At 38.9% G+C, this 9,465-nt stretch overlaps 1 protein-coding gene across 1 annotated transcript in view; it reads right to left on the reverse strand.

The window, feature by feature from the left end:
- Positions 1 to 8,126, reverse strand: part of ZEB1 (zinc finger E-box binding homeobox 1) — a 133,746-nt gene extending 125,620 nt beyond the window's left edge. The window contains exon 1 of the mRNA XM_064704011.1: positions 8,114 to 8,126. The gene's annotated coding sequence lies outside the window, so the exon portion shown is untranslated. The remainder of the gene's footprint in view (positions 1 to 8,113) is intronic.
- Between the last annotated feature and the right edge of the window lie 1,339 nt (positions 8,127 to 9,465).

The following is a 9,465-nucleotide window of genomic DNA, read 5'->3' on the forward strand; positions in this document are numbered from 1 at the left end:
TTTTTCCTCACTTTAAGTGCATAATGTTTCTCCGGGGAATGTTTGTTAATACATAAAGGAAAGCTGTTGTTCTGGAGCACGCAGTGTGTCTTCTGAATATACAGAATTAACATAAAGAAAAACAGAAAAAAAAAAGTATGAGAGTCTAACAAAACAAACAAATAAATACAGTTGAAAGTCTCATTTTGCTTAAGAGACCTCAACAAATGATCAGCCAACACCATAAGGAGAAACAGATATTGCAATGGTTAATTTCTGGAATGTGAAGTGAAGCTTTGGTGCACTCAGCATAGTTTGTCTGATTCTCAGGGTTGGCAAGGTCTGTCTGATAGTTACAAACATATGGTGTTAAAATGCAATATGTTTGAAACTCAGATGCATAGACCAAACTTATTGGAACTACAGAGCTATGTAAAATTCAGGTGTGATTATATCTGAGTTAATTGGAGCAGGCAACAGCAGTTCAGTGCAAGAATAATCATGTGTTGATACAGAATTGGAAAGGGATTGTGATTCTCACGTAAGGCTATGCATATCAAGAATTTTGGGTTGCACTATCAAAAAGAAAAGCCTAGTATGGATCCATCCAAATAATAGGGTTTTCTGTTTTCTGTTGTGGAAAAAAAATTCTAAAAAGATTTTATATGAGATCATCTAGAAAATGTCTTTTTTCACCCAAGTATTAAAAGCCTGCATTTGAGTAATTATTAAGGGAGAGCAGGTGGTCCACAGGTTTCTATGAACTAAATGATTTGAAAATTCACTTTATTAGGTTCCCTGTTGTTCCTGGGGAGATTTGAACAGGGATGTCTATGGTGGGCAGTATCTTAAATCCCTGGGCCTTAGATATTATGAAGAGCTTTCATTTTCTCTTATTGATGGCTAGGTACTGTAAAACGACAAGAGCTCCTGTGTCATCTTAAGAGAAGAACTTTAAAACACTCTCCACACCATTTAGATAAATGTTATGGCCATTAGATTATAATGTTTCTCTAGTTCCATTATTATTTTAAGTATTTTAAACCAAAAACATCCATCAGTACACGTGAAGACCATCTGAATTTTCTTTAGGAAGGTGAATTTCCATCATTACTGAATGACAAAGGTTCAGATTTTTATTAGAAGAGAATATAATTGAACCTTGGTTTTTAATATCCTGCAGGAACTTGGTGACTACTAGGATTTCATATTAAAGATTGATCATACCCAATGCTTCATGCATGCTGGGCTTGTTCTGAAAAGCCCAAATTGGTTGCTGAAGAGCAGTTAGGTAGAGAAAAACCAAGTTTAAAGATCTGCAGGTGGTTAGGTAGAGGGAAGAATTAGGCAGATTAAGGAATACCAGAAGCAGATCTTCACATGCCCAGAGAATTTACCTGCAAAATCCAGAGTAAGAATAGAATTCTACCTAGAATTATGTAGAAGCTGAAAATAGTAACTCAGAGCTTTGTAGGTGTCTCCAGCATCTTGAGTGACCATGGTTTTGCAAATACAAAAAAGCTATTGATGCCTCAGGTTTTAGCTTTTATATTTTTCAGATTCTGTGCTGCTTTAGTGTGTTGTTCTGAGCTTCATATTAAGGGATGGTAAGCTCTCTTCACAGAGTAGGTAGACAAAACAATTCCTTCTCTAGCTGGAGATCAAGGATAACTGATCCAAATTTCAGGCCCAAGAGCATAAACAATGATGGAATGAACAGAGTAAACAAGAAAGGACTTCATAAGCTAAAGCTATAATTGGACAATTAACTCCAATATGCTAATGGACCAGAACTTATAAAAGGGAGAGACTTCATGGCCAGTCCTCCACTTTTTGTGACCATTTTGGGTTTATCTTGAGTGTAGCCCTGTCTGAGTTCTTGTACTGCCCAGGCTGTGTCCATTGAGGCCTTTTAATAAATACCTACTTTATTCTTTAGCTCTGTCTAGCCTCTGTTCTAGGTCAGCCCTGACAAGGCATCAATATCTGCTGCAGAAAAATTAAAATTTGATTTGTTTTAGGTAATTTTGTTTTATTTCAAAGATTCATGACCTATTTCAGTAGCTGTTGGTAGGCCTTCAGTTGAGCAGTTGAGTTCTTGAAGGTGATGACTAATTCCTGTTTAGTGACCATGGTAGGTGACCATGTGTGGGACTCAGCTGCCTCCCATAGTTTTACTTGTGGGCTATTCCTTCCAACTGCTTTGTAGTTAGTGGGGATCTAGTCAGTAGAGCCTGGCACATCTCACAGGCACATAAGTGAGATGAATTCCAGCCCATCTCTTAGTCCTGACATCAGTCCAATCAATGAGGTATATTTTCCTGTCATGAGGTGTTTGGGGTTTTGGAAATTACTTCATTCCTCTGTTCTAATTTTCACTCTGTTTTTTGGGGGTGAGAAGTCCTAGAATTTGTTGTCGCGCGGGCATCAGATGTCTATTTTGTCAAATACATTTAGATACTGTTTCGTGACAAGGACATCCTCTGTGGATTTTCATATAATGTAACACCAAAGGAAACAAAAGTACTTGTTATGGCATGAAAAAAAATTGCTTTCCCCCCCCCCATAAATATTTGAAATCCACACAAATGTTTATTAAACATCTGGGCAGTCTTAACATAGAGAGGATAACTGTGGAGGCCTTATTGTGCAGACATGTACAATTCTAAAGTTCAAAGTTTGTTCCTGCAGCCAGAGGTATTCGGATTCATCATTGCAGCATCTTTCAGAGAAGAACAGAAGAAATTTGCTTAATTGTATTAATAAAAGTTCTTTGGTGCCATGCTATTTTTCCTAAATAATGTCAAAAACTTCATGGGATTCATTGCCAATTTTGGTGTTACATTAATTTGCAAAATGGATAAACTCTTCCCTCAATAGCGTTCTTCACCATGAATCCAGAGCTGTATCTACCTTGGATTCTTCACCTTAGACTGCTTTGTCTTTAGTTGCTGACTGCCTCCTAAATAATGCTCTGCTCCTAAATGGTGTTTATGTGTTCTGTAATGTTTTTATGTTGACATTGTTTCTTGCTTAAATGTTTATTCCAGAAGGTCTGAAAAATTATATTTGCAACTCCATATAATTTCCCCTTTGCCAGGTAGCTTATGAGCAACTATTTTTCAGACTATTTCAAGACATTCTAACTACAGCCTAGTCTTAATCTGAGTCAAATCACAGTCACATTTTCTGTTGAACAGTAATGCACTGCATTTGTTTTACAGACTCTGTAACTGCATTTTAAGGACATATGCATTGCTTGGGTCTCCATTCTCCTTAAACTGATGCATGCTGGTATGAATCCTAAGCAAACTGTTTTGGTGCCTTTTTCCCAGCCTGCTTTTCCTCTGGCATAGTGATGGATAACCCTTTCTGTTGACTTGGGCAAGATCAGAGAAAAAAAAAAGCAAACAGACAGACCTGTCCATTGCTGCAACTACCTAGTCTGCAATGCCAAACTTAGCAAACAGGCTGTTCTTCATACATAAAAGAAAATATAGACACAGTACCCAGCCAGGCAGAAATCGCCAAATGTACCAGAGCAAAGCCCATGGCTAAAATGAAATGGAAATATTTCATGTAAATTCATCTGTGTGTTCTTTTACTTGCTTGCTACACAGTGGTGTCTGTCACTTCTTACTACACCAGTGTCAGGGTGCTTTTCTTCATTAGCTTTTCTTACCTTTCAGAATGTTAAAAACATGCAAAACCATTTTAGTAACAGTTACAATGAATATCTGTTACTACAGTTTATCTGTTTGTATATATACACACATGCATAAAGCTATTTTTAAAGATTAGGAAGGTCACAAAGGCATGGGCTTGGCCTAGATTCATGATCCCTTGGTTATACCCGCATCTGGCTGCCCCATCCTTCCCAGGAGATTACTCCCACTGCAGCCAAGGCTGCTGTTCAAATCCCCATGTATTAGCAAACTGAAAACAGCAGTAGTCGAAATTAAAAATGCTCCACTGGACCAGCAGCTGCAGCCGCAGCCTTTCTCCCATTTATTTGAAGTGGCTGAAGAGGCTACTGTTTCCAGTTGTAGGATCAATGTTCTTTTCAGCTGCTCCAGCTATAACCAGCATGGATGGCAACATTACAGAATGGAAATAATAATTCTTCTCTTTTCAGTCACAGATTTTTAATTTTATCCCATAATATGTTAGCTACATTACCCCTTCTCTTCCTGCAGCTTTAGAAGGGGTGTCACTTGGCAATGTGTTAATGTATCTTCCCTCCATGTTCAGAATAGTTTCCAAATCCTAATGATCCAGGTTATGCAAGCCCCACTCTGAAGATGATTTTGGAATTTCCATGGAAGGCAGTCCTGGGCAGATGCTTATGTGTGATTTTGACTTATACAGTATATGGAAGGTCATACATCATGTAAGACACATTTCATTTGTCAGAGTAGTCTTCCCAAATACCTTTAGAAACTAGCTAAAATGGAAAATTCCTTAACCAAGGAAAGTGTTTGAGGATTCATTTGGTCTTTTCTTGTTCCAACAACTTCTACCATACTGCCAGCTACAGGGACATGTCTCTTTTGGGGAGTAGTGTGGAGGAGTAGGTACCAGAAAAGTTCCAGATACTTTTTATTCCACTTTCCTGATGGGAAAAAATACAGGTTCCGCCAAACCTTTTGCTCTTCCCCCTCAGAATCTTAACAAATTCATCAGAAAACTCTTTTCTTCATCAATTAAAAGAATGTTGAAAACACTTCCCTTTTGCAGTCCTACTTGGATCTAAATCTGCATTTGACATTTCATGCTACACCCAGTTCCAACAGATGTAGGCTCTGTGGCCTTGAAATTAGGTACTATGTTAAGTTATATCTAATTTTAGGCCGTGCCATATGGCTCTCCCTGTATTCTCCTAGATCATGTATGGAAGGTGAGCGTGCTGTTTCATTACAGAGATCCCTCACCTCCTGAAGGCATGGGAATACTCCTGCTCCTTGGACCACAATCCATCTGCAAGCTTTGTAGAGCCCTTCTACATTCTGGTTAAAGATATGATCTCAAAAAGGAAATAAAGGCATCAATTAATATCAGGACATTGATCCCCAGCCTAAGAATGCATATTCCCACTGCACATTCCGTAATAAAAAATATGCCACAACAGGTTATATTTAACAAGGAAAAGAATTACCAAGTTTAAGGATAAGTATGTAGCAGTAATTTTTCTATTTTTCCCTTTAGAAGACGCCATTTGATATTAGGGATTAGTAATCTCCAATTTTTAAGTTACTATTAATTTCAGTGAACAGACCTGTCTTCTGTTATCTGACCATCTGGGATCCTTTTAAAAGAAAAACATCATTCCAGTATTAGAAAGAATATTTTAGCTTGCCATATTTAATCAAAACATATTGAAGCAAGATGCAAAGCAGTATCAGATAAAAGTTAATTCCTCTGTTAGATGCTAAGTGAGTATAACCTTCCTGTCTAAAGAGAGTCAAAGAGTTTAAGAAATTACTGGCTTTGGGTTATGTAGAAAATAAGAAGGAGTAGTGATTTAATAATGTCACAGTTAAATATAATAATAAAACACAAAGATTAATATATGTTGACTAAATGTTAGGATATTTTAGGGGTTAAGATATGCATTAAGCAGAGTGTCAGGTTTTTCTCTTTGCCTCTCCCATTAGGAATTAGATCACATTCCACAAGGCCAAAGGTAATCACCTTGTTTTCATTTTCCATTATGAATTTTTCAGTGCTGCTCTGTCAGGCTCTAACCACGTGCTTTCTATACAGAGTCCATCTGACCAGTGCTGAGTGCTCTGCTTGCTGGCAATGCATGCATCACTGGGAGTGTGCTCCCTCCTCACCTGACAGCACTGCTCATGCAACTGCTCCCAGAGTGGGAATCTACAGAAGGCACTTAGAGAGACTGGGGAAGCTCTTCCCTGGAAATTAGGGCTCTTTGAGATGAACAGAGGGAGGTTTGAGGTGATGCTTCACCCCACTCTGCTGAGTCAAGTCAGCATTAAGTCAATACATAGAACTCTTGGGAGTTCTAATTACAGCTGAGGATCTTAGGAAGTCAGAGAAGGAAAGAAAGAAGAGGGCTGGAGCGCTTTCATAGCCTCTTCTTTTGAATATCCTGGGAAAATACAAGGAGAGCCCCATTACTCATGGAACCCAAGAACTGCAATTGCAGAATCTACCCAGCACCAATCCTACTAATTTAATCCACAGGATTTTTGGGGGGGTCAATTAGTCAGCACTACAGAACTGTCTGTGGTGGACCTTACTATAAGATTTGTCAGCATCAGTCTTCTGTCTCTACTACACACTGCTGTTGGCGCTTTGTCTCCATTTCTTCTAGCTTGAATTGATGTACATGGCATCCACATTTTTGTTTTCAGTGTATTTAGTATTTTGTAACAATTTGTATAATTATAAACTTGATTCAATGCAATTTGTTGAGGGTAATTCTCCTGTAGCTGCCCTTCAAGGAAGTAAAAATGAAAAAGTAGTTGTCCTTCTTTGGAGTGGCACAGCTGAAATAAATCCATTGCCCAAAAATTAATGGTAGGCAAATTTGTCAGGAGGCAGCTGTGCAGAGGGATGGCTGGAAGTGGGTGCCACTGGCATATACCTGGAAAATCTGAGAGAAGTGACAGGAGGAGAAGTAAAACCGTGCTTCGGGGAGAAAGTCCTTCTCTAGTATTTCATTCCTGCCTGGCTGGCAGAGCCACAAGCCAGAGCTTTCTGGAAACTCTCCTGGTGTGCCCTTGGCAGCCAGCAGCCTCAGGAGAGCTCGGGCAGCCGCTGCTGCCCTGGGATCCCCCTGTGCATCCCCCGGGAAAAGCACCATTGGCACGCCTTAGCAGAGCCAGGCAGCCGGACCGGGATGGAGGACATGCTGCGGCATGGGCTGGTAACTAAGGATGCTCAATTAGGCAGGGCCTTGAGGCAAGAGGATAACCTATGTCTGGGAAGGACAGGTGGGGCTGGAAATCAGTGTAAGTCACTTGAGAACGAAAGAACTCTCTCTCTCTCTCTCTCTATATATATATATTTGAATCTATTACTTTCTATTCCTAAATGGTTTAGAACAAACTGCTCCAAAATATTGAAGCATAAAGAACAGGAGAATTTCCAAATATTTGAATTAGTAATCATTCCCAAATTTTGTGAATAAATTTTTGATATGAAGTGTTACAAAAAAAATAACAAAGTGATTGGTTAGTGGGACGTCAGGGAGACACCCCAGATAATTACCTGAAAATGAGCAGTGTCTTGAATCTCTCAAAGTGAAGTCCTATGGATTATGAGCTCCATTTTCTGGCACACAGTGGCTTACTTTCAGCCATTTTTTACTCATCATTTTTGCCCATCCACTTTCAGATGTAACTAATCTCCTCTGGGTGGAGATTCCAGCATTACTGCAGAACTGTCCCACTGCACATTCCGTAATAAAAAATACGCCACAACAGGTTATATTTAACAAGGAAAAGAGGAACAGAAATTGGTACATCTGCACAATGAATATAATATAGCATTGACTTGGAATTTCCTGACTTCAGCAGTGCTTCCAAAATAATAATGCATTCATAGAATTACACTTAGCTTTCTGCTTTTAAAAGGAAAATATTTGAAAGCAAAAGTATTTTCATCTTCCAAGTACTTCTGGCTCTGTGTGTGAGATAGTGGAAATAACACAGGGCTGTGTAACCACAGCAAACAAGTGGGGTGGGAATTCTGTTCCTGCTTGGCTGGACCAAACCAGAGCAATATTGAAGCCTGTATTTTGAATTTAATAAGTAAAAGTTTTTCCCCCCCTAAACTCCATTCATTTCTATGGATGAAAATAAAATTACTTGTAGACAGAACTGGTCTACAATTGCAGGTGACCTGCAATTACTAATGCCTGGGATTTCCATTATAAGAGGCAGGTTTTAGTTGGCTATAATTTCAGCTGTTGGTTGGTTGAAATTTTACCTGATTAGACAGGAGCTTCCTTTGCTGGCTAAGTCCTGCAGCCTGACTTTTTCAAGGCACAAGTTCAGCAAAATTTTTCATCAGTATCTATCAAGCAATTAAGCAAAAAATATATTATTCTGACCATATAGAGAAGCTCTGTATTTTAAGCTTGTTTAAAATTTGGTAAAGTACTCACCATCTTGTTGGGATGTCTCTTCTGCTTTCTGTGGAGAGTTACAGAAGTTGTAGCTATTTGTACAAATTTAGTACATGGATGTCCAAAAAAAGAAAAAAAAAATCCATCTACCCAAGCGTGCTCCAAAGCAGGGACAGAATTAGATCACTGAGAAACACTTGATTGATCACCAGTAAAAATGCTGAAAGGCAGCTGAAATATGTACACATGTAACCTCCTAGCAATTTTAACTTTTGTGGGGTTTAGCTGGTGAAATGTATAGTTACTTTCCTTCCCTGTTTTACCAGTAAAATTCCCTGATATTTACAAAACTTCAGAGTGTAGATTTTATTCTCCCTTTTATAAATGAATTTTTTTAGCACACTGGAAAACCAAAAAAATTACCACCTGATTCATTGACTTCTTCCTAGGAGTTACTCTGGTAGGCATTATCAGATATTCTTCGGATACTGACATTTTTAACCATAATAATAAAAATGTTGAAGATATGTAAAGATGACATACTTTTGGGATCTTGGTCAGTGAACCCAGTGAAGACTATTGGGCATACAGCACTGTGTCTTAGCTCCATTCTCTGTTAAGTCTCTTTTTAGTATCCAGCTCACTGCTAACAAACAGGGGGATTATTGATGTAACATACACAGAGCCTCTGGTACTTCCTCAGTGCTCCATCAAAGTGAAAATCTCTTCTCCATTGTCCTTGTATCCTCCTCCTACCATTTTTTTGCTGTCACCAATAAGACCTAAGAAATAAAAAGTTGTAAAACTTGCATTACTACTGGTAAATAAATGGCCTTATTAATGTTCACAAATGCAATACCAATAATTCGTTTCTGTGATTAGAGAAATGTGCTTGTTTTCCTTTACAGGTTACTCAGTATATCAATAATTTTAGCTATTGAGTTTTGTTACTTCACTGTTTTCCTGTGGGAGTATTTGGAGATAAGTTCACAAACCAGCAGGTTTTAAATAAGACACATTTTTCCTGGTTTGGAAACAGCTCCTAGAGCTGGGTGTGCTGCACACCAAAGGCCAAGGGGCCTGACAAACAGGCTGACACAGTCTTTGCCAAGTCTCCAGGAGAAACTGGTGGATATTGGGTCAGGCCCTGGAAGTTGTCTGTCTTCTTCCATTTAACTGCAGGCTTAGAGCAAGTCTGAGCAGCTTTTCCTGTGGCGAGCTTAAGCGTGGGATCAGTGCAAACACATATGTTCTTGTGGCTTCATTGGATCCAGAAAATCTGGTGGGAGTTTGTCTGCAACATAGTCGTGATTGCTGCAAGCTGTGAGCGTGACCAGGGACACTGCAGAGCTCCAAAACCTTGGGAAGACTGTGTTAAGGTTAATGACATT

This window comes from Zonotrichia leucophrys, chromosome 2 (assembly GCF_028769735.1).
Source record: "Zonotrichia leucophrys gambelii isolate GWCS_2022_RI chromosome 2, RI_Zleu_2.0, whole genome shotgun sequence".
Lineage (NCBI taxonomy): Eukaryota > Metazoa > Chordata > Aves > Passeriformes > Passerellidae > Zonotrichia > Zonotrichia leucophrys.